Source organism: Schistocerca gregaria, chromosome 1 (assembly GCF_023897955.1).
Source record: "Schistocerca gregaria isolate iqSchGreg1 chromosome 1, iqSchGreg1.2, whole genome shotgun sequence".
NCBI lineage: Eukaryota > Metazoa > Arthropoda > Insecta > Orthoptera > Acrididae > Schistocerca > Schistocerca gregaria.
This window is the reverse complement of record NC_064920.1, coordinates 736217326-736243869: the sequence shown is the minus strand read 5'-3', so window position 1 is coordinate 736243869 and position 26544 is coordinate 736217326. Positions and strand designations below refer to the sequence as shown.

The window sequence follows — 26544 nt, the reverse complement described above, 5'->3', positions numbered from 1 at the left end:
AGGAGTATTGCACTAGGGTTCCATTCGGACTTAATTATCCGGAATGAAATTTGCACTCTGCAGCGGAGTGTGCGTTTATACGAAACTTCCTGGCAGATTAAAAATTGTGTGCCGGACCGAGACTCGAACTCTGGGCCCTTGCCTATCGCGGGTAGCAGCATTGGTAGCTGAGATGGTAGAGCACTTGCCTGCGAAGGCAAAGGTTGTGCTTTCGAGTCTCAGTCCGGCACACAGTTTCAATCTGCCAGGAAGTTACAGGCCTAATTTTGTAAGCAGAAGGTTCAACCACTCCGCGAATCGAGAATCCAGACGATTTTTGCCTGTTATCGACGTTGATACTGGTAAGATACTGGTCTCAGAGATTCTAGAACATAGGAGAATGTTTTAATTTCAAGTTTGAAGTCTGTTAACAAATGACAAAAGAAATAGGTTTTTAGTGTGATACTGATATTTCCCCATTTACTTGTACTGTCAAACCTCGCTTCTTGCCAAATTTCATGATTCTAGGTGATTGGGGAGTACTCTTAAGGTTGTAATGAGTGCGTTCGCGAGGGACAAAATGTGCCGCCTAAATGTACGCATCTTTTCATTGCATTAACTTGAAGCTTCAATTGTTTTCGCCACAAAGGACCGGTGGACCTCAGTAAGTGATAAATTTCAACTCAATACTTCTCCCTGTTCCTGTGAAAGGGATTTCAACCGTCGGATAGGCAGATAGACAAAGAGACAGACAGAGTGGTGTTACAGTAAGGACTCCGTTTTTACCGATGGTGGCGGAAACGAGAAGTTTTTTTAAAAAAATGGCTGATTCCTTTGGTAGTGACTTCTGTCGATATAAGAAATGCCTAAAGCTTGCAACATTGAAACATCAGAGTACTTTACTAGGCATGGATCTGTTAGAGATGATATTCCCTACATGCCTCTCATCTTTGGACAGATTTACCCAGTCATCTGCAAGGTACCTGCAGTTTAACGTGGACAATGGTTCAACTTTCCATAGTCACTAACACTGCGTGATGTGACAGATAAAATACTAGGACTGGCGTGGATTCGTAGTCACGCACTTAACTACTACACTAGGTGTGGCATTTGTGTTGCTGAGAACGTCTCATACATGTAAAATTGGTAGGCTTCCGCACACATCACCAACGCAAAATTCTGAGGTATAGAAACAACTGGAATTCTTACAGGCTTTCAGTATTAGTTTGGCTGGAAAAAGATAATTGTTGCGTGGACAGGTCTCAATCGGCGGGTTCAAATATATATATTCGGCGCCGAGAGGAGAGCCTTTGTTGTTCCACATTCCTGGTGGACTGAAAAAGACCTCTCCAACGTGAACTCTGCATTACTAAATCGCTACCCCGGAAATGGGAGCTTTTTCTGGTTGCCTAACGAAACGGCGTCCGGGGGCAACAAAAGTTTAATTTTCAGTATTTCATATAATTACTGATCGCATTTATGAATTTAAAAATTCGTCTGTTAAACGTTTGACACAGTAATACAAATATTATAGCTAGAAAAGGGGTGTTTCCTTTGAGGTAATGTAATTGATGGTGCGCAAATATCGGGATTATGTTTATCCATTATATGACAATGGGAGCAGTCATTGACTTAAAACACACTTTAAGCATAATTTCACACCTTTCCTAAGCTTTTCCCGCTAATATGCTTATGAAAAATGAACACATTAACTCATTTGTAATCATACAGTGAAGATGAGATATACATGGGAGTTCAATTTTTTGAAGAATGGAAGGTTAACTGGTACAGTATAATCCAATACATTTTGATTAAGCAATATTCTTATTTACTTGCGGCAGTGATTAGATTTGTCAGAATACACCATAGTCCCCCATTATTCGAATAATGGTTCAAATGGCTCTGAGCACTATGGGACTTAACATCTGAGGTCATCAGTCCCCTAGAACTTAGAACTACTTAAACCTAACTAATCTAAGGACATCATACACGCCGGCCGGTGCGGCCGTGCGGTTAAAGGCGCTTCAGTCTGGAACGGCGTGACCGATCCGGTCGCAGGTTCGAATCCTGCCTCGGGCATGGATGTGTTTGTTGTCCTTAGGTTAGTTATGTTTAAGTAGTTCTAAGTTCTAGGGGTGTGTGACCTAAGATGTTAAGTCCCACAGTGCTCAGAGCCACATCATACACATTCCATGCTCGAGGCAGGATTTGAAACTGCATCCGTAGCAGTCGCGCGGTTCCGGTCTGAAGCGTGTAGAACTGCTCGGCCACTGGGGTCGATTTATTCGAATAAGCTTCCTTTGAATTGCTGTTATCATTGTAAACACAAAGATGAAACGAGGCAACAAAAGCAAAAATCGGTGTAAATGGTTTGATTTCGATGTAATTAGAGTTGCTGTATCACTTACACTGCTTCGTTGCAAAATGTCGAGTAATACATTTGTGAATAAAGGCTGCAGATGCAAAGGAGTGGACATCACCATACATCTGAGATATAATTTCCTTTTCCGCTTGCCATACAGCCTGAGGTGATACTTCGTTGTTCAAGAAATGGAGGAAAAGGTGATACAGGTAAATATTACAGTCTTAGCGCTACACAGTAGTGTACTGTTTTGGAGGAAACGTAATTTCTTGTATCTTGTACACTTCATTCGACATTCGAGGCGAGTTAGTTTGGTGGATATCATTGGACAAATTTTCAAAGAAGTGCTTGTAACATTTAAGACCTGAAACATTTGAGCGCCTCAGAGCACGGTTAATGTAAGCCTCCAGCTTGACAAGGATACCGAGATCTGCCCAGAACGCGGCAGTACCACTTAGCGTTTATCGCCAGTCGGGAGTGAGAACGAATTTCCTTGCTACTTACGGAGAGGCTTGGAGTTGTGTGTAGCACTGCAACCTGCGGTTCTAAGGTCGCGGGTCAGCCTGTCTCTCTCTCTCTCTCTCTCTCTCTCTCTCTCTCTCTCTCTCTCTCTCTCTCTTTCTTTCTCTTTCTCTTTGTGTGCTGTTGTCGGGGACACCACAAGCGCAGGGACGACGCCGAGGAAGCCGCGTCTGCCGCTGGCTGGCCGCTCCTTCGTTTTGTTGTGTTTCCTTGCTGCGTGCGCGTGTGTGCCTTTCCTGTGCCGCGGCATTATTCTGTGCCTCCGGAGGAGATACCTGCGCATTCTTGGTGGCAGGGCGGCCTACTCTCCATACAGCTTGTACTCCCGCGTTCTATGCTCAGCGCCTGTCTTAATTGTTATTCCACCTTCGAATTCCATATCGGTTTCAGTAGTGTCAACATTTTACCTACGTTTACCGGGATGCCACGATCTGGCCTAGCACGGAGAGCTGAGTTGGCAATTCCATAAAGTTTACTGTCGCTTTTAACTTTCAAAATGGTTCAAATGGCTCTGATCACTATGGGACTTAACATCTGAGGTCATCAGTCCCCTAGAACTTAGAACTACTTAAACCTAACTAACCCAAGGACCTGTAAGAGCAAAGAAAGGGAGAATCGGGATACAGAGGAATAAATAATGACATGGAGAGAAAATTGAGAGACATAATGGTAGAAACGAAGAGCGAGAAAGCGAGCTCAATTTCTGTTGAAAGTCTCTTCCTCTTGCTCATATCGGACAAAAGACTTGCTCCGACTATCAAAAGCGAATGCTCCGAATTCTCGACAATCTGGGGGCTACTAACTTTCTTTAACTCTCTCAAAAATCTGTGGATGACACCGTGAACTTCGCTACAATGTTGGCGATTAATCTTCCATAGCACTGTCTTCATCTTCGACGTAGATATGGTAGTAACGTGCCTATCACAGCCGCGTGAAAAAAAAAAAAATACGAAGTTAACTGTACCGAAATCGGTCACAAGTGAAATATATACAATATATATGTGATGTAGACTGTTTTTTTTAAAAAAAGGCTCTGAACACTATGAGACTTAACTACTGAGGTCATCAGTCACTTAGAACTACTTAAACCTAACTAACCTAAGGACATTACAAGCAACCATGCTCGAGGCAGGATTCGAACCTGCGACCGTAGACTGAAGCGCCTAGAACCGCTCGGCCACACAGGCCGGCTTGGATGATGTGATCGGTGAACAATCGCTTATAGTTACAAACATGACCACCAAGTTACCTGGTATTGTCACCATTGTTTCCTTTGTCAGTCATTATTATCGGATTTCAGTGGGCTTCTAGCTGTGTAACTACTGCGGTGTTCCTCCACAATTATTGTGGTGATGTTACTCTCACACCTTTGCAGCCAAATATCAACTGGGATCCCAGTTGTACCTTGTTGCTACACACCAAAGGAGACCTAAAAAAAAAAAGCTTAAAGGCATGTTGGGAGTTAACACTAAGAAAATAATTGAAAAAATCTCAAAGGAAAATCGTTTGATAATATTTTACTGTCTGAAGAAAAGTGATTTTGTAACAGTTTAGGTGTGGCCGACCGGTTCTAGGCGCTTCAGTCTGGAACCGCGCGACCGCTACGTTCGCAGGTTCGAATCCTGCCTCGGGCATCGATGTGTCTGATGTCCTTAGGTTAGTTAGGTTTAAGTAGTTCTAAGTTCTAGGTGACTGATTACCTCAGATGTTAAACCCATAGTGCTCAGAGCCATTTTTTGTAAAAGTTGATCTGATCAAATCATATCAACGAGTAAAGCAAACGTAGTACTCTTATGTTTAACTTACTTCTTTACTAGTTTTCGCTGAGACTATTTGACCTGTTGGTTAAATTAGAAGTCTGTTGCATATCATGGACTTAGCATGTTATCATAACTGATGAGAAATCCATTGTTTCGTATTACGACCACTCTTAAGCAGATGCCTTTATGCGATGTCACGCACGCAACCTAATGTCGTTACAATGTGTCAGACTAGTCGTGAAATTGTTGGAGGAGAGTTTCTGAGAAAGCGCGACTCCGGTCATTAATCTCTCTCCGTGCGACGCCGGTGGGCCGACTGACACGACGTAGCCACATGTAATGGGCGGTTCGCCTGTTTCCGCGTGTGTGGCGACGGCATGACGTACGATGGCATCGTGACGCGACACAATTATACTCGCAACCGGCATGCTGCGACCAGCATTACTGCTAGTATCGCTCTCTCTCTCTCTCTCTCTCTCTCTCTCTCCCCTCTGTGTGGTGTGGCGTGGTGTGTGTGTGTGTGTGTGTGTGTGTGTGTGTGTGTGTGTGTGTGTTCTCTCTCTCTCGTCTAGCTCTACCTTACAGTGGTTACTATCTATTGTGGTAGTTGGACTCGCGGTGGTAGCAAATTCGATGTTCCAGGATCACGTTTTTCTACTTTCGAACGATCTAGAACGTCCACGTGGTAACGATTAAGTACCTTATTTGCCGAAGCCGCGATGGGGTGGTGACGCGAACTGCCAGAGACAAATCGAAGGCCTAGCATTGTTCTATTAGTAGCTGTATCCAATTGAACCTGCTTTTGATGGAATCGTAACGGAAATAACTAATAACCAAAAAAACATCCGGGAGTACGTAGGTGCACATCATCCAGTAATCTGGAGAGATGCGACAGCCAGTCCCCACTCATCTAATTAGATCGACGCAGTTTTTCCAAGTAATTTCACAGTAATTCCGTTCCTCATCCCTGTCCAATCTGAACTAATTTGTTCCCTCGAATTCTCGCAACGGAGTCGGAACGTTAAACCTTTGACAAGCCCGGAATCGTTTACTGAAACTAGATTCCCACTCATCACGCTATGCTCCTTGCGCCACTGACAGCGATTCGTCGCCGGCGTGCATTAGTGTGCGCAGTTTTTGAAGTCTGTGGCAGAAAATGCTAACGATGCCATCCTTTTTCTCCATCGGCTGTATAAGTGCTCGGCTGCGACAGATGAGAATTGCTTAAGACATGCTCCTCCCAATTAAGCATCTATATCTACATCTACATTTTGCAGCGTGTGACAGAGATTACTTATGTTATCAACGAAATTACGCATTTTCGTGGTACGTTCACCAGTGGTGAGTGGAAGGAAAAAATATCGGTAAGCCTCCGCTGGAGCTCCAATTCCTCTGATTTTTTTCCGTCTTGATCATTTTGCGTGTTATATGTTGGCCGATTACTGTGCGATTGTGCGTTCTCGCAATTCTAACAGTCATGCTCCCGAAAACGTTTTAGAAATCATTCTGTAACTGTAGCTCAGCGATCGGTATAAAATGCTGAAAATCAAATGAAAACAGTCTCAAACGCGTTTTAAGATTTTTTTATTTATTAGCAACCGGTTTCGGCCCTCTCCTGAGACCATCTTCAAGGTTTTCCCCACCATTATGACTGTTGTTGGCGGCAGACGGAGCGAGATCCGTAGAAGCAAAGTTTTCACTGGATTTTTTTTTTACTGATCTCGCTCCGTCTGTCGCCACAAGCAGCTATAACGGTGGAGAAAAGCCTGAGGAGAGCTGCCAATGCAACTTCCACCAACAACGTTGTTTTGTAAACTGTGTGGTCCCATATTCTTCTTCAGCCCGTTCATATCCTCTTCCTAAGCTCTGCCAGGATTATTTATCTTTCCACATGGCACCATATGGTACTGCATGACGCAGTAGCTGACCGGTGCCACATGGTTCCCCAGGCCTAGCCGCGGAGTTAATTTACTCACTGGCTCATCCACCTACTTGTTCGTAGCTTCAGTAAGAATAAAGTAGCAAGCGGCGTTGTTCCTTAGAATGGCAGTATGGCCTAGCTATTAGCACCATATCTCTCATACGCCGCCACCCAAAACTGCCGTTGCAAACAGGCGTACTGCGCAGACTGGTGAAGCACTGTAAATAAGCCCGAACGACGGGGAGACGCGCTTGCACCGAACCGGTGTCGTGAGAGGCTCCCTCTAAGCGTGAGAACGGATGCCTCCCGCGGGAGAGACGCGGGCTGGCGACAGAGGCGTGCTCCGCCTAAGAGGTTCTCGAGAAAGCACTGATGTTCCCGGGGCGAGCGTTCCGCTTGGTATCCGAAACGCATTTGCGATCGTCACCCCCACAGGGGATGTCGCGACCGGGAAAACCGTAAGCGGGAACGACCGATCCCAGGAGCGGGCCGCTGCATTTGTGTGTCCTCGGTATAACAAATGCCCGGCGGGCGGGAGGAGGCGGCAAATGGCGGCGCGCCCGCAAGCTCCGCGCGCCGTCATCCATAATGCAGCGCGCCGATGACCGCCGCCGCCGTCAGTGGCAAGATGGCGGCCGCCGCCGCTGCCTGCGGCCTCCGCCTACAGGTGGCAGGGCGAGCGCGCCGGCGCCACTGCCGCCGTCAATCGATGCCGCCGGGATTTGTGTGGACAGGCGAGTTATTGTATTTAACGGCGGCCTTTGTTCCCTGCTGCCGTTGAGTACAGACGGCGGCGGGGGACTGGAAGGGTGCACTCTGAAAGCTCACTACATACCCCCCCCTAACAAAACACGTGTGTTAGACTTGCTTTCATTTGCTGTTTCGCTTCTCACACGAATGGAATCTGTAGTCCAGTCTTGTGTTTGGTTTTCAGCGTATGATGGTAGAGGTGGCGGAGCAGATGGAACTCGACTCGTTCTTGACGAAACACAATGGCCAGATGTCATTTACCGCGAGGGAGCGTTAAAGGGTTTCTGTTTACTGTATATGTGAATGAACCAGGAGATAATGTAGGAACCACCATCAGGCTGTTCACAGGCGCTGTGCTGTCTATAGGAAGGTTGCATCGCCAGACGACTTTAGCAAAATTCAGGAAATCTTTCAGATAATCGCGCCTGATGCTGATATTGGCAGTTGTTCCGGAATGTAAATAACGTCACGTATAGCACATAAATGGGCGAATAAATCAATTACGTTTCGCTTACTCTGGTTTCGATAAACCATTGCAAACAGCAAACAAGAGAGTGCGTAGGAGTAAATGTACGGAGCGAGCTAAATTTAAATGACTATATAAAATTAATTGTAGGGAAAGCGAATCTGGTTGACATTCACTGAATCTTAAAATTAATGTAATAAATTGAAGAAACGAATGCCTTACAGTACAGCTGTTCCACTGATTCTCGAGTAGTGGTACCGAAAGAGATGGCGTAGTGGTTACAGCACTGGACTCTTATTCGGGGGGACGATGGTTCAACTCCCCACCCGGCCACCCAGATTAAGATTTTCCTTGATTTCCCTGAATCGCTTACGACGGACGCCTGGCTGTTTCCATCGCATGGCCACAGCTTACTTCTTTCTCTGTACTTCCCTAATCAGAGCTTACTCTCCATTCCTTTAAAATGTTGAAATGTGTGTGAAATCTTATGGGACTTAACTGCTAAGGTCGTCAGTCCCTAAGCTTACACACTACTTAAATTATCGTAAGGACACACACACACACACACACACACACACACACACACACACACACACACACACACACACACATGCCCGAGGAAGGACTCGAACCTCCACCGGGACTAGCCGCACAGGCCATGACTGTAGCGCCTCAGACCGCTCGGCTAATCCCGCGCTGCCCTCCGTCCCTAATGACTGCGTTGTCGACTTGACGTTAAACACAAATCTTTCTTACTTCCCTCGAGTACTGATCATTAGTCTGTGACTAATGCCCGGTAGCATTATAAGAACATACAACGAAGAGCAGCGTTTAATAAGCTTTAGAGCGTTACGCCAATGTTCATAAAACACCAAAGGAAGGCGCTACAAGAGAGGCATGTGTATCATGGAGAGGTTCACTGTTGAAATTTCTAGAGCGTACGTTCAAAGAAGCTCCGCCTCCGTGGCTGGACGGTTACATACTGCCGCGAGGTAAATTTCATTTCCAAATGGGAAGAAGCTACCACCGCAGAAGAAGCAACTTTTCTTTCTTTTTTTTAAGTTTATTTGTTGTGAACAGCATTCATGCACAACATTCATTTGGATATTAAAAGAAAAAACCCACTACATGATGAATGTGGTACCCTCCTCATATGCTGATGCACCCAAGCTGGTAGAAAGGGTCTTTCAGAGCGTGACGCTGAGAGTTCAGAGAAGATAAACTCTCTCTCTCCTCCCGCACAGACCATGAAGGCCCAAAGATACTGACCGGCCGCCATGCCATCCTCAGACCACAGACGTCACTGGATGCGAATATGGTCAACACACCGCTCTCCCGGCCGTATGTCAGTTTCCGAGACCGGAGCCGCTACTTCTCAATCAAGTAGCTCCTCAGTTTGCCTGCCAAGGGCTGAGGGCACCCCGCTTTGCCAACAGCGCTCGGCAGACCGGATGGTCACCCATCCAAGTGCTAGCCCTGCCCGACAGCGCTTAACTTCGGTGATCTGGCGGAAACCGGTGCTACCACTGCGGCAAGGCCGTTGGCACAGAGAAGATAAACAGAGAAATCAAACTCGGGAAACGAGAATGTGGATACATACCTGACAGGAATTGGAAAACCAACAAACTACCCTTCGAGAAGACCAACTTGAAGCAGTCACTGAGCTGGAATTTCTCATGCAGCGAAGGCGAGGGTAGACGGCTGGGGCTACACTTCCCGCGGATACAATTCCCACCAAATCGACGGCTGCCCTCCGTAAGCAGAAATCTAAAACTGGACATCTCCTGCAGCGGTTACGAAATAAGGCAATAGATAATGAATGTCATGTACGTCTTTAAAAATGTAGTCAGTCTGCTGTTGACCATTCTCGAACGACTTTTACTTTAATGATACGAGTTATAACATGTATAACGTGGTCGAACTCTACAATATAGTTGGTGTGAATAAACCAAGTTGGGAAAAAAAAGTGGTCAGCGCGGTAGACTTCCATGCGAGAGTCCCGGGTTCGATGCCTGGCATAGCAAGGATTTTTCCTTACCAGAAAGACTGGCACTGGGTGCACTCAGCTTCGTGAGGTAAACGGAAGAGCTATCAGCGGTTCTAAGGTCAAGAAACCGACAACGACCGGGTGAGCTGTGTGCTGACAACGTGAACCTCCTTACCTGCCAGGAGCAGCGTATGACACGACGGCCTGTGGCGACGATTTGTCCGCCTAGGGCCAGAACGTATTATAAGACGTTCCTCAGCACCTTTAAAATTTTGGCATGCGAACATGTTAGCACTCTCTTTTAATGTGGAACTCGCCTCTGACTCCCACAAGCTCCCCTAACTGTAACTCGCTGACACTCACTAGTCCATCGCTGCAAGTAGTCATACCTATCCACCCCCATTTGTCCGCTCCGCTCTCATTCAGCCCAATCCGCTGTCATTATCTCTTTGTATGTTTCTAATTGTTACTGTTATCCTGTCTCTCAGTCACAGTCTCGTCCACCGAGCGAGGTGGTGCAGTGGTTAGTACACTGGACTCGCATTCGGAAGGAGACGGTTCAATCCCGTCTCCAGCCATCCTGATTTAGGTTTTCCGTGATTTCCCTAAATCGTTTCAGGCAAGTGCCGGGATGGTTCCTTTGAAAGGGCACGGCCGATTTCCTTCCCAATCCTTCCCTAACCCGAGCTTGCATTCCGTCTCTAATGACCTCATTGTCGACGGGACGTTTGACACTAACCACCACCATCACAGTCTCGTCCGTTCTGTCGTACTCCCGTGTCCCTGTTGCTCTCTCTTACTGTTACAATCTCGGTAATTCCATCTCCCTGCTGCTGTCTCTTCTCACTGTTACTATCTCTAGCCTTTGTCTCTAATCACTGGCGCTCAGCCTCTCTCACTTAGTCATCCTCCTTATTCCTTTCCCCGCTTGCACTGTCTTCTCCATTCTTTTCCTAGCAATGTTATGTTCCTCTGCCACTGTGTCCTTCTCTTACTCTCGTACTTTCTCCCCTTCCCTCTTTCCACATCAATCCACTGTTTTTTATCTTCCAGTATTTATTACCTTCCCGTCTCTTCCCCACTGCCACTGTCTCTTCCCCACTGCCACTGTCTCCTCTCTCAGAATGAAAAAGTGCGAATATGTTGCAATGCCAAAATTTTTGGGAAATTTTTAAAGGTGCTGAGAAAGGTAGAATGAGTCAGCTTGTACCCCACATTTAATCAGAACAGGAGCATATTTGCCTTTTTTGTGCTCTGATAGTGCTTTTCCACCGATTTTGTTCTTTTGCCTACTACAGCAGGGCATGTTACTCACATGAAAAGAACTTACGGGTCAGTTAAGGGTTGGTAGTTCGCGTATGTAACATTGAAATAACGCAAAGCTACATAATTTTACACCTCAGGCCGGAATTTTATATGAAAAAAGAGGACTAACTTTAGCATGTGCTTCAGTACAACTACATTGGTTTTCCAGAATCTTTCTTTATAAACGAGGCAGTTTACAGCATATTTCTATGTGTTACGTCACTTCACAAACTACATTTTCGCCTCACACCGGATATTATTGACATACTTTACGCACATATTTAAGGTAACTTTAAATATCTGTCCCTCGGAAACGGATGAAGTTATAAAGAAAATTTTCAAAGATGTTTGAGATCGGGGTCTTAGGAATAAATTGTAAAATTTGCAGCCATTTGCTGCGCGTAGCCATCTTGGAATGCGCGGCTCAATTTTAGTACCTAAAAGCTATGTTTTTCGGGTTTTTCTCAGCAGCCGCCCATAAGCCCCTTAAGAGGAACTGTAGACCTCCATTTGTCTTGAGAGGGACGAAGTGTATAATATTCAAACTTTCACCTGTACCGTAGGATAGTTGCAGTAAGATGGTCCTTCCGTTAGTATAAAAATTGCTAATACTTGACTGTACTTTTCCATCACCAGTAGCACCCGAGGTATGAGGCTCAGTAAAATTTCGTTTTTATTCGTGGCGTTTGGGGACGTATTGGGTTGGGCATACTGTCAAACGCGAACCGATGACGCATCATATTGCTGCCTCCCACATTCGTCTCACGATATGACTACAACGAGACAATGACAGATGTGAGAGCTCATACGTAGGATTGTTCAGTCTTCCTTCCCACGCTCCTCACACGACGTTGCTATTCAAGATCTTAAAAAATCTGTGCAAACCAGCTACGGTTTTTAAATGAATTTGTTTTAAATTCAAAGGCCTATGAAGACTTTGTTTTAAATATAAGCAGTCGCAGAGATACTAGGCAAATTATTTCTAGGTGTTTCCGCAAATTCATCCCCGTCCCTGACCCCTCTTTTTTCACCCCTTACAACCTGCCGTCGCCTGCTTCATCCTTGTGTGTCAGTGTACCTCGATTCTCAGGTTATCGCAGCATAGCGTGCAGAAACGCTGCAATGTAGAACAGGACGACAACACAAGTACCTCTCACACGATATTATCCGACTGCTAATGACCCTAATTATGTCCTCTGGGTAGCTGCAGTTGTTTTCTACCGGCCTGCAAGCCACTTTGTTTTATTTTCCGTGATCTTTGTCTTCCACTATGCAGGGAATGCTGGTAGTTGCTTATAAATTACTACGTAAGGTACATAATCTTTCTATACAATGAATTATTATAAAATATTAGTGACTTACGTAGTATATAAGTTTGCGCTGAATAAAGAGGCAGTGACTGCGAGATGGGCTTGCAGTTCGTGCGGCCGATGCCATAGTATTGCTACTCCTATCACTTGGAGACTGTGCAGACAGTCAATCGCTCCCAAACACGTCTCACGTGGAGATATTAGAATACACTAATCATTTATCGGACTACAAAAGATGAAGAAACAGAAATACAAATACTAAACTGTTCGGTTTGCTGCTGTTACCATTAATTGTGAACGTGGCACAAATTAAGTAGAGTTAATTGTACCATCTATACATTTGTTTCAAACTGATCTCAAGTGTCATGTCTGCAGCTGGTCCATGGATTTGATTTGTGACGCGGAATGTTCGGCATATGACAAGATAGTGTAATATAAGCGAGTGCCACTGATGCTAATAAGCTCTTCGTAAAAGAGCTGATTTATGGTACCGAAACTTGAATTATCGCTGGAGTATCCAGCGATCGGATAAAGTTATTTGTACACGAAGGCCGCAACACAAAAAATCTCTGAAAAAAGCATTTCGTTTTGGCGGTTTACTGGTCACTATGATTAATGAAAGAAACGTAAATTATCTAATATTCGTTTTGTTTTATGAATGTCTTAACATAAAAGGATATGTCGTCTATAAATATTGAAACTATGAACAGGGCAGGGCTGCAGACACAGGGAGATAGTATGCTAATAATGCATTAATGGAGTTATTTATCACTATATAACATGAAAAGTGGTTGCTTTTGCAGCTAAGAGGCATTTGAATAAGCTGCCAATAAAGGTCAGATCTGCAACAGAGTGCTACAATGAGTACAATCAGATTTCGGTTTCCGTGGCAACAGCGATGTGGTTGCGTAAGGCTTTGTGCAAAGTCTCGAGGTTACGGAAGTCTGTTGAAGGCAAACGTAGCTGCTCGTATCCTCTGTCTAAATAGCTTGACACTGCGGTAATCGCTGCTGTCGGTCTTAAAAATTTATCTGCGGATGCAAATGCCCCACTGTCTTCCTTTAATCATTTCAAGCCACGTATGTTGAACCACCAGCACATTGCTTTTCATGCATTATATAAATATCTCAGACCTTTTACGAGCTTATTTGTACCTCTCAAACTAACAGATAACCAGACACGTGTTACAAGAAAGATAATTTGCGAGTAATTGCAATTGATCCTAGAATTATCATAGATTTAGATTTGGTTTCGCTACGCAGCAGTTACATAATTGCTTCAAAACAGTTGCTGTTATGAGCATTGAGAAGACGAAGTATACCAGTCTGGTAGTGAAAGACTGCTGTCCTTAGGTGGAAAAATATGCTCTTACATTTTGACATAATCCTATGACAGGGCAACACACTTTGTGGAAGAGTGAACTGTCCCTAAGAAAGAGGCATTTCTCACTTTTCAGCAACGCGTCTTTCTATTTATTGTCCTGGGACACAACCAGTTACGTTTCTAACAGAACAAATAAGCCGATTGGCACACAGAAACATTACCTTTACGACAAATGAAATATACTTCACCTCATTACATACTGCCGGCCGGAGTGTCCGAGAGGTTCTAGGCGCTACAGTCTGGAACCTCGCGACCAAATACCATCGCAGGTTCGAATCCTGCCTCGGGCATGGATGTGTGTAATGTCCTTAGTTAGTTACATTTAAGTAGTTCTAAGTGGGGACTGATGACCTCAGAAGTTAAGTCCCATAGTGCTCAGAGCCATTTCTGATTACACACTGCTTCAAAAAAATGGCTATGGGCACTATGGGACTTAACTTCTAAGGTCATCAGCCCCCTAGAACTTAGAACTACTTAAACCTAACTAACCTAAGGACACCACACACATCCATGCCCGAGGCAGGTTTCGAACCAGCGACCGTAGCGGTCGCGCGGTTCCAGACTGTAGCGCCTAGAACCGCTCGGGCACCTCGTTCGGCTTACATACCGCTTCCCCTTCACCCTACGAAATACAGTTGACTTTTCCTTCAAACTTTCCAACCATTGCCAAAATACTTGAAACGCAAATTTAATTTCGGTCAGCAAATGCAACACGTATCGCACAAAATTTTCTCATAATGAATTCTTCGCGTAAAGTATATCGAACTCATTCACTTGGTACACTTACGTAACATATTAATAGCTGTCCGTCCGTTACCGCATTGTGATGCACTCACAGTTTTACTCCGGTACCTGTTTTTACGATTTTGGAAAGTCCCTTTTAAGACTTTCGCAAATCCAGCGGGCACTAGACTGACGTTATTGGGAAACATGTAGAGAAAAAATGTGTAATATGTGTTTGTAGTGGCTCGAAGCTGGTTGCGAGTAGTAAACGTGTTTTACAGCAAATGTTTTTTCGCGGTAAATGTATTTTACAGTAATTCAGTCCGCACCAACATAAATTTAGAAGCCACTAAATAGCTGTGACGGAGAAATTGTTGTATAAAAACTTAATGCGGTCGTGCTTTTATCATCAAGTTTTAGTTTAGCGGCGCACTGTCTTTCGCGGAGACCGCTGTGCTGTAGCTGCGCTAACAGTTGCTCAGTCCGAGTTTGCGGGGCGCCGAGTCCGCCAAACATTATCATTCGGCGGCGGCGGCGGCTGCGGCTGCGAGGCCACGCTGAACTTGAAGCGCCGCAGCTCTCGAATAAAGCCCGCCGCTCTGCTGGGGGAGAGTGTAGGGTTTAAAAGCGACAGCGAAAATATCCACCCACCCCCAGCCCGCAACACTCCACTCGACGGCAGCCGCTGCGGGCGCGAATAATTTCAGCGCGTCCCCGCTGCTGCCTCCGCCCACGCCGCCGCCCCCACCTCCGCCCCCGCGGGTAAAATTTCACGGCCGGCTAAAGTTGACGCGCGCGCGCGCTTTTCCTGCCCTTCCCCCTCCACCGCCCCTCCCCACCACCGCCCCAACAAACTTTTCCGTGGCTTTTCAGCTGGAACGCGGCTCCGGCCACACGAATATGAATGTCCACCTGCAACTACATCCGGCTGGCCGCAATAAATTCTACCGCTGTCCCAGCCGGGGATTTTAGGGCCGTGTACGGTGTTAGGCGCCGGGCCTGTAACACGAGACCTTTTGTCCGCCAGAGTTCAAACGCAGGCCCGAGCGAAACTTTTTCTGCTTCCCTCTGTAACCTACTTCGCTACCGCGTTTATTGGGCACTGCACGTGTCTATGAAACACGGAAAGCGGGAATGCCACTCTTTGAAGCAGTTAGATTTCTTTCGTAGTAACTATTTGTCATTCTCTTAGATACTGTAAGAGACTCAGCGAATCGCTATGGAGGCAAATGTACCGTGCTGCTACACAGTCTGCTATGTAGCTTTGGTCACGAATAACGTTTCACTCGTTAGAAAACCAAAAAATGAAGTCAGTCTGCTGTTGGCCATTCTCGAACGACTTTCACATTAATGGTATGAGATGTAACATTTTTAACTCGGTCGAGCTCTGTAATATTGTCGGTGTGAATAAAACCAACTTGGAAAAAAAGGAAGTGGTCAGCGCCATAGACTCCCATGCTAGAGACACGGGTTAGATTCCCGGACAGCCAAGGATTTTCTCTTACCGGAAAGACTGGGACTGGGTGCACTCAGCCTCGTGAGGTAAATGGAGGATATATATCTGTGTGTGTGTGTGTGTGTGTCGTTCTTAAGAGGAATAAAATGTGGAAATCGCACTGGTAGAGGTCCGGAATGTATGGAGGATGTGTAAGGACTTATCAGCCTACTCGGAACAGCAGGTACGCCATCTGCGTGAAAGGCACGACGATCTTTTTCTATCAGTGCAGGGGCACACAGCGCGTTGCCTTTCAGGAACACGCCGCCACAATTAACTCACAGTGCCACGTGGACACTTTGCAAAAATTGAAGCGCGCCACTAACTCAGAAGCTGATGGCCGTCTACTGGCTGCCGTTTGTTTCGACTACGCTGCAGAACCTTAGCTGGGAAGGCCTTCCACATCCCCCATACGGTCGCAATCTCTCCCTACGTGATTTCCACATTTTTACAGCCCTGAAGAAAGACATTCGTGGCTGTCGATTTGCTTCAGACAAGGAGTTACTCGTCTGGGTACAGTCATGGTTCCGTAGGCAAAGGGAAAACATTTTTCCATGGAAGCACAGACCGTCTTGCCTCGCAGTGGGATAAATATATCATTTAATTGCCCCCTTATTCGACCTAGAATATGCATCCCAGACCAACAACTGTGGATGTGATTCACTTTTCAATCTATGATTAAGGTAGAGAATTTCTTCATCTTAGTAGATGATACGGTTATGTATGTAGTGGTTCACCTAGGTTCTATGCAACAAGCACCAGCTTCAAATACTATGAGCGAGGTGTTCATAATATCTCCCTCGCTACGCGCAAACGGTATCTTTTTATGTGAAATTTAATTTTGTCAAATTTTGTACCGGGAGATGTTTTAGTTTCCGAATTATTAAAAAAAGAGACATTAGTTAACATGTGTTCTTCTTGAATAACTCGAAAATCGTGGGATCCAGAGAAAATGTATCCCAGAACAAAATTTGGCTGTATTAAGTTTCCTAAGAAAAAAAGTCCTGTTCATTTTGTTTTTCTGTAGGCCTAATAATTTGCGCACATTGAGGGAAAGAATATGAAAATCTCGTTCGTGGTTTGTAAAGTCGTTGTGGGTTGCATGAAACCCATAGGTAGGGGCAGCTGAACACCCTGTATAATCTGTACCTTTGCCCTGTCATACAAATGTTGGCATAATAGAAATCATTTCATATAATCTTATTTAGTGATGGCTAACGGATCAACTCACATAGTTCATTTTCCAATTGCTATAAGTAAATTATTTCGATAATTTTGGTTGGAATGTGGATTGCAAACAAATTTCCCAAATATTTTGTGGGCAACATTAAATTATTGGTGACACTAACATGTAAAAGAAACAGCAGTTGTGCGGCTGACTCTCATGTGGAGAACCCGAGTTTCCAGGGATTTTTTCTTGTCGGGATGATGGGACGCACACAGCCTCTTGCAGCCTACAGAAAAGCTACTTGACCGAGAAGTAGTAGCTCCCAAGTTCACTACGGCTGGGAGAGCGGTATGTTGATCCCTTGCCCCTCCTAACCGCGTCCACGACATGGCAGAGATTGACATGACAGTCTGTCGACATAGCGTGGTTTTCAGGCCCTGATCGCAGAGTATGATTTTTTTCTGCCAGCTGAGTGTAGGGAAATCCGTTTTAACAATCACCTCCAAAAAGTCGTGGTGCAACTATGGAATCTGATGTTAGTCTTGGATTACATGTTCACCCTTCAGTGCGATGCATTGGCGGTAGAAGTCTGTATTTTCACTATTTCAGGAAACATTACATGTCGACAATCATCTGAGCATGGTTTTAAAAATGCCGGTCATCGAACGGTTTCTTCTTTTGAGGGAAAAGGAAGTAGTCACTGGGCACCATGCCAAGTGTTACGGCAAAATGATAGTCCAAATATGCATCACGTGTCCTTTGCGTGATAAGCTGGGGTTTAAGTAGTCGCGGAACCCTTGTGGGCAACGAGTTTTGTCATGTCCAAAATATGCAAGGTGTTGCAAACTGTTTGACTGATTTGCACTTTCTGTACTGTAGCTTCTCTTGCAATAAACTGGTGTTGGATCGGTAGGGCCTCTCGTTTTCTTGTGGTTCCCGGTTGTTCGCACAGAGGTGCGCCACTTCGCTCTCCGTCGTTCGAATTCGTATCACCACACAGGGAGAAGCGCCGCACAACTTGATCTCTGTGCCATATGATGCTGCATTGTTGCCGTACCCTTCCAACAACTCAGCTTGAATAGTTGTAACTTTCAGATGCATGAAACGAACTACCGCACGATGCTCCCATTTATCAATGGGCTGCGTAGTTCTGTTTCGACGACTGTAGTGACGTGCTACTGTACTGTTGTCTATTTTACGTTTTTCAGGGGAAGATAGGGGTTAATGTATGTATTTGTGCAGTTTCAATGAATGATAAACTTCTTGTAACCGAAGATAATTACTAACCTTTGAAACTGATGACGATAGTAAATGTTTTCATAGCAGGTGGACTTGGTACAAAACGAATTTCGACAGAAACGACGTAAGACATTAATTGCACCTCTGCATATTTAAATACACCACCTGGAGCAATATAGGCGAGTTACGACTTTGCTTGCAGCCAGTTGTTCCGACCCTTTCGGATAGCCATGCGCGCTAATACGCCTCTTGCGGGATTTGGGGAGTCGCTTCGGCGCCGGATCAAATCAGCCCGGCGGATTAACGACGAGGGCTGGTGTGGCGGCCTGCCTGCATGCTGCTTTCCCCACATTCTGCTAGGTGAACACCAGACTGGTACCCAAGTTCCGCCTCGGTTACACGGTTCGCAAACGTTTCGAAAGAGTGTCTCAGGCTTTCACTAAGATAACACTAAAAGCAGATAGATGGGGTACACAAAATACTGTGCTGGTTGGGAAAGTGGTGGAGACAGATAGGGCATTCCGCCAGCCTGTACCACTAACATCGATGAATTAAAAATTGACGTGACGGTTCGGGAAAAAGGCCAGGAAAAAGAAAAGCTTGCAGGCAACTGTCCCGCCGAGAGACGGCTTTGGGGGCTGGGCTAGGCGGTTTCGTTCTTGCACGCTTGTCACAAAACTCGGAGCACAGTGTTTCCTTGGGTGCTCTGAGCCTTGCTGTTAGTTCCGTCAGTGTGTTTACTGAGAGCAGCCGTGTCGAGGCAGCAGGCTGCAGAGCGGCAGCCTCGTCCCCCGGTGGGCTGGCAGATCGATGTGTGTCCCCCGCGGCGCCGGGCGCTCCCTCAACCCTCAACCCTCGTGCTTCGGCCTTCATAACGCTGCCCAGCCAGCACAGCTCTGCTTCCCTCGCCGACGCGAAGGCTTACGCCAGGCGCTGAAATAAATGGGGAAGGAACTGTCCTGCCAGCTATTCACTTCCGTAAATCCCATCCGTCGCATATCATGTCTCGGTACCAGTGTCCGGGTTATCTGTGGCGCATCTGAACTTAAATAAGACACCTGTTACGTGTTCGTCATTAAAGTGCTATAAGTATTGTGGAACATTACTGTTCAGTTGTAAACCCAAATAAACAGCTCTTGACCATCACGGGCAGAGAAATCTGGAGGAGAATGCAGGGAATTTCGTACTTGACGAGGTGCTGATTAAAATCCCCTCGTCGCTTTCCGCTCGGTGACCCTGGCTTCAATGAGAATATGTGACAAGTGGTAGACTTTGCTGACTGTCACAAACATTGGACTGTCGAATGGATGCCCACTACCTTTTTGATCATGGCTGTCTTACTCTGTATCAGATGCCATCACCACGACAGTGTCCAGTGCAAATGCACTAACACAGTCTCCCAACTCAACTGTTATACATGAAATCTATTAGCAGTTCCGAATACGAACAACCACCAGCTGTATAATGGAACGACGGCAATGAAAATCAGTGCCGGACCGCTACCCGAAGTCGGATTTCCCTTTATGCGATCGCCTTAGCTACTTTGAGTATCTGCGCGCGACCCACAGCCAGACCTGAACTTCCATATGTCGTCGTTCCTGCGTCACAGCCAGTCATTGTTCACCCATTACGTAATTCCCATAAAGGGAAGGACATTGTAATCGTAAGTCGCTGCCAAGTACCGGCGAGTAAATGGGTGCCCGGCCGAAGGCACACTGCATCGTTGTTATTAACAACAGAGGTACTGCAATATCGTGATATAGTTGTGTTGGACGAACTGGCGCTCGATCCCTTACCTGAAACTCATTGTGTAACGTCAAGCCTGCAGCTAACTTAAATTCGACCTTGATCTTGTTATTCGTAATTCATTTTACATAATCAGCTATTTTGATGGCGATGTAACAGTGCTTCTAAGCTAGACTACCGTATAATGGTGTTCTTCGGGATTCTCGATTAGAACTTGTTTGATATAGCCGTTTGTGTCTGAATAACGTATAGAATTCTATCCCTATGAGCAATTCCCGTTATTGATATCTGCTATTACAGTTTGTGCTTCAACATTCCAAATTATGATCAAACTTCCGTACGGAGTGTGCGTTCCTTACTTCATTTCACATTTGTTACATGCGTCCCTCTTAAGACATCTACTCCACTGTGTGTCCACCGGTCGTTTGCAGTATGGCACGTAACAGGTGCAAATTATCTCTGTAGTTCATTGGTACAAAAGTTCATGAAACATGGCCACGCGGGGTAACCGTGCGGTCTCGGGCGCCTTGCCACTGTTCGCGTGGCTCCCACCGTCGGATGTTCGAATCCTCCCTCGTGTGTGTGTGTGTGTGTGTGTGTGTGTGTGTGTGTGTGTGTTGACCTTAGCGTAAGTTAAAGGTAGATTAAATAGTATGTAAGCCTAGGGACGGATGACCTCAGCAATTTGGTGCAATAGGGACTTCCACAAATTTCCAATTTTCATGAAACACGGCGGAGAAATTGTTTGTTATAAAACAACGTGTCTTCGAGTATTAATTTTAAAATCTAGTAAAGGTCGTTCGTTTCGGAATGTGCACGTTGAAAGCAACGTAACAAAATCCGTCCATTATATTAAATCTGTTGATATTAAATCCAATGAGATTAACGGACCGTCCACACGTACCCATAGCTCTGACACGTCTAGAGAGCCCTCCGGCCCGCCGTGCGCGAGGCTAATCCAAAAGCGGCATTCTGTTCCGTGATGGTCCTTGAACACAAGTGGCGCGGAATATTGCCTGAGGAGCAGCATTAGGGGCTGGGAACTCGCAGCTGGCGGCTGCCGTGGGGTGCTGCCGACAGCCAATCGCCGCCCATGACGCGCCGCCATGCTGGTCTGGCCGCTGTTTGCGTTACCTTGGTAACGAGCGCGCCGCATCGCACCGGGCATGCGCGAGAACAAGCCTGTCCCGTTCCTCGTCCGCCTGTTCCGCCCACGCAATTGTCTTCCGCCTTCGCATGCAGTCGACTTGAGTTGTTACCTTCATTCCCCCACCCCTCTGTGATCGTGTTACGTCCATTAGCCTAACTGAAACCACTCACTTTCTGAAGACCTTATTCTTTCCTCGAATCTAAATCAATCTGGCTGTAAAAACACTCCCTTTGTTTTGACGGGATGATATGTAAAGTAACCTCTGCCCTTGGTCAGGCGCCGGCCGCGGTGGTCTCGCGGTTCTAGGCGCGCAGTCCGGAACCGTGCGACTGCTACGATCGCAGGTTCGAATCCTGCCTCGGGCATGGATGTGTGTGATGTTCTTATGTTAGTTAGGTTTAAGTAGTTCTAAGTTCTAGGGGACTAATGACCACAGCAGTTGAGTCCCATAGTGCTCAGAGCCATGTTTGAACCTTGGTCAGGCTCCATTAAAATAAGAATCAGCCTAAGAATTTCCTGTCACGTCTGTGATGCTGAAATACCTGATTTCTTCTCATAACGATTGCGAAGTTATGTCCTGTGTATGCCAAGTCACATTTGACAAATAGCGATGCGTCGACAGGATATACTCGTATTACAATTCACAGCGATACCTGACCCAGGTGAAAGCCTAAGATCGTAGATGTAAAACAAATTCCAGTAAACATGGCTCAACAAACTAAGTGTTTGTAGTTAGTTGCGAATGTGTGCTAAGAGCCACCAATGATTACACTGTCAAGCACTAGTAAATATCTAAACACTGAAATGAAAGCGCAAGCGCTACCCACTCAACACCACAATAAACAACTTTACATGTTACCCAACTTTTCACTAGTAATTTGGCCACTGCGAACAACAGAAAACACCATCACATCGAAAACAACATCTTAGTGTATTCCTGATTGTATTTAATGAAGTAGGGTCTCCTAATCATGGACGTTTTCATGAACTGAAGGCGATTTTACGGTAATCGAGTATTTACTCAAATTAAAAACCGACAAGGAATCTTACTGCAAAGCCACTGTTCGATAATAAAAGCACAAAAAACTTACACGAAACACAGAAACTAACAATGTGGGACGCAGTGTGGGACTTTCCAATTTGTTCGTCTTTCAGTCTTCCTACCGATGCATTCCATAGTTCCTCGTCTGTGCAACGCACTTGTTCAACTAAACGAGAGAAATAATCTAACACTCTTCTCATCGAGGTTGCACAAACAACCCGATAACTGTGAGCTGCCCAGAGCCGAGATTCTGAAACACGAGACTAACACCTTATTCTGCCAGCAGAAGAGACAATTACGTCTTCAAACAGCACAGCCAGCGCTGCAGGATAGCTAGGAAGCGAAAAATCGTCGGCAAGCGACGACTCACAGGAAACAAACGATAAGAATTCCGATTTTAGACCAGATCCTTTGGAGGGGAGGCGTTCGTAGAAGTGCATCAAAGCGTGGGAATAGAGGGCAAAAGTTTCCCTCGCATGTCGTACAAATACGAATTACTATGTTGTTACCAGGTCTGAACGGTCTTGCAAATGTTGGAGGACCTAGCGCGCACAGTGTAGAAGGGTAGGCAATACACAGGATTGGTCAAACAGAAATACTCTGGAGATGGGACTGAGTTTTTCATGTTTCATGGGCACAGAAAGGCGGTTTCCTTTCGATACGCATACTGGAGAGATCACTGCCAGATCTCAATTGTGCACTTGGGGGCTGAGGCACATTTGCAGACACACGTCACTGGTTAACCTCCGGAAACTGCAACTTAAGATCGCACGGAACGGACTCTGGGAACCACCCAGAATTGTCACAAAACTTGGACAAACCCTTCCTGCTGCATCTCCACAGCAGGCTGGGGATGCCTCGTAATCAGCAAGTTCGCATCGGAAGTTCCAGTCACCACTCAACAGCCAGTACTGTCTGCTTTGTGTATTAAATAACGTGTAATTGAACCGATAAAGGGTGGTACCATTCATGTTACAATATCTATTTGAAATGTAAACTTCTCGACTAACTCCCCATTTAATTGAGCACACATTGGACTCATGATTTGAGCAAGAAATAAATATTGCTCCAGCGCATTACGTGGTACAGTTTATCGTACGCTCGTACCTGTTAAAGGGGAGGTGTTACGCATGACATCCCGCATTTGGATACTACGATGTACTCATTCAAAAGTGGATTACAAATTCTTACAGACACCTCCAGATCATCATATCACTTCTGAGGTGAGCCCAAAGAGAAGAATCTAGTGTGTTGGGATCAGATGATCTAGGTGACTTGGGAAAGTGTCTGATCGAGTTGTTCAAAGAGTGCCCGTGAGAAGGCCTATGGCGTCAAGGGGACAAGAGAAAACTTGTTATATTGAGACATTCAGTTGACATCTATTAATGAAGACAGAACACGCTAGGAATTTGTTCTCATCAATCCTTTTGTGATATTCCGCTTAATGCACCAACTTTGTAACTGTAAATAAGAAGCCGGCCGGTGTGGCCCAGTGGTTCTAGGCGCTTCAGTCTGGAACCGCGACCACTACGGTCGCAGATTCGAATCCTGCCTTGGGCATGGATGTATGTGATGTCCTTAGGTTAGTTAGGTTTAAGTAGTTCTAAGTTCTAGGTGACTGAGGACTCAGATGTTAAGTTCAAAAATGGTTCAAATGAATCTGAGCACTATGGGACTTAACAGCTATGGTCATCAGTCCCCTAGAACTTAGAACTACTTAAACCTAACTAACCTAAGGACATCACACAACACCCAGTCATCACGAGGCAGAGAAAATCCCTGACCCCGCTGGGAATCGAACCCGGGTACCCTGGCGCGGGAAGCGAGAACGCTACCGCACGGCCACGAGTTGTAGACAGATCTTAAGTCCCATAGTGCCCAGAGCCAATTTTTTTGTAAATAAGAGCACAGTATACGATACACTATTAATGAGAAACTTCGCATTTATTTTGAAGTTGGATGCTGGATTTGCACTGTTAACTTCCAGCAGTAACTGCAGCACTTCTAGAAAAGAAGTTCGATTGGAAGAGGTTGACGAGTGTGCTGAAATAATGTGAGCAAGTTTAAACAACAAGAAGTCTTAGCTCCCAATCACATTTACTTCGCTACTCGACATCACGGTAAAGAACCAGCGGAACATGGCAAGCTTTCGCTAGTCATTACGATTCACCCTGTAAGATTACAGAACAGGAGGGGAGCTCTACAATCTCTAATGTGGAAACTAGGTAGTACTGTCACACCAGAGGTAACAAACGCGTGAAATAAGAGCGAATCCTTGCCTGCAAAGTCAAATACGGTGAATATTAATATCCCTAGGTTATATAACTCGTCGGGTTTTCGTGACATCTACACCGAAGGTAAACTCTTCAGAGTGGTTACCTCCAAAAACCTTTCTATCCTTGGGATAGTCTTCACGAGTCTCCGTGTCTACGAATGATACTTTTCCGGGACACCAGATGACCACCGAGGAAGACTCCAGTGATCTAAATGTCGAGTTTTGAGAAAAGGTTGAAAGGAACACGACATCCAGTAACCACTTAGAAAGTTTTTTCCTCCAATTTTACGTTGGTTTGGTGTAGCGCACCGGGCGTTAAGTCTGTACTCCTGGGCAACTGAGTCAGCAGCTGGGGTGGCGCGCTGCAACCCGTGCCGGCCGCGCGATAAGTGTGCCTCCGGGGCGGTCGCTATCTGCGGCGTGGCGCTGCGGCTGCGTCCCTGTGGAGGCCGCCGCCGTGTTGACAGCGCAGATAGCGGCCCGGGTCGGCTCTGGCCGCCCGCCTCTGTAAACAGTCGCTCCGGCTGCCTCTTTCTGCTCCTCCCAAACACACACGACACCAGATTTGAGCGCGCCGTCTCGCCCGCTCTATCGCCGGCGCCCTCAGATGCGCGATAACGGCGCCCCGAAATGAAATTTCCTCTGCCAGCCGCCAGACACGGCCACGCCTTCACGCTGACGGCTGCTCATTTCATTGGCGTAAATACCGATGCCGAGACCTTCCATTTAGCACAGGGATGTTAAGGCATGCTGTTGTCGCGCGTGAAGTCTTTACCGGAGACAGAAGAATTGTCTGACAAAATTTTCTCGTGCTTTCAGTCGAGACAAGTGGTTAAAAACGCACGAGCTTCCTGCCCGGTGCACCCCGGCCATTCTGAAGTGATGGCTGTGGAGTGGTTGCTGCTGCTGTCCTTAAATAGCCGTATTACGACATGTGACTGGTATTGCCATATTAGGTAATGTTTTCGTTGCAAGACCGCGGCGCCCGCTTTACATGAGAATCAGCACTCGACTATGTCCGAGGAGCACTTGACCTAAAGCTTGTGGGTTTTGAACCGCTTAAAGAGAGAATTTTTCCAGCATGGTTCCGTGATGATACAAACAGGAAGGTATAATGGGAAGAGGTAGAAGTATCTATCTGAGATAAGGGACTCTGAGGGAAACGTATCAATAGAAAGTGATGAACGAAACTCGTTCGGGAACGTGTGACAGTGAAATAGAAGTACCGGTACTGTTGTTATTTACACTGGTGAATAGTTATGGACGAAAATAAAATAAAATAAAAAAATTCCTAGTAGACATGGGGTTCAAAATGCATACCTGAAGTGCTACGAGCTCTTGCTCATCTTCGATATTTTGGATCATACCTCTCCTACTGCGATTTCCTTGGTTCCTTTATTTTGAAGGACCCAATATGGGCAACAAAGGAAAAATTTCGAGTAAACAAGGGCTCTAAAGAGCGTACCTTCGATTCCCGGTTGGGTTGGATATTTTCTCCACTCAAGGACTGCGTGTTTATCGTCTTCACAATTATCATCATCATTTCATCCTCGTAGACGAGCAAGTCGCCGAAGTTGCGTCACCTCAAAAGACTTGCACCAGGCTATCGCGTTTAGCCGCCGGGATGCCCTGGCCACAGGGCATTCCATTTCTGGAACCCGTGCTGTAGGGATGGCGGTTATCGTTAAAATAAGCGGTTTTGTGTTATATCGTTTTCTTTTTCCACCCGAATTTGACCAGATTGTTAAAATCGCTCAAAATAAAAGATTTTAGATTTTTTGTTCGTATTGCTTCCCGTAATAGACCTAAACGCAGAAATCGAACACAAATTTTGACTCGCTCAGTTTCAAAATACTTAAAATCAAAATGTTAATTTCTCAGGCAAATAATAGAAAATCGTCCGTTCACCATACGCCTTTTTTTTCGAAAAGCGATAAATGGTTGAATACTCCAAAAATCAC

The 26544-nt window shown here is 45.8% G+C and overlaps 1 protein-coding gene and 1 pseudogene across 3 annotated transcripts in view; one reads left to right on the top strand and one right to left on the bottom strand.

Annotated features, from left to right (window-relative positions):
• The window catches only part of LOC126267208 (homeobox protein araucan-like), a 629127-nt gene that overhangs the window by 537009 nt on the left and 65574 nt on the right, over positions 1-26544 (top strand). The gene's annotated exons all lie outside the window — the stretch shown is intronic.
• On the bottom strand, positions 9188-9305 carry LOC126290084 (5S ribosomal RNA; annotated as a pseudogene).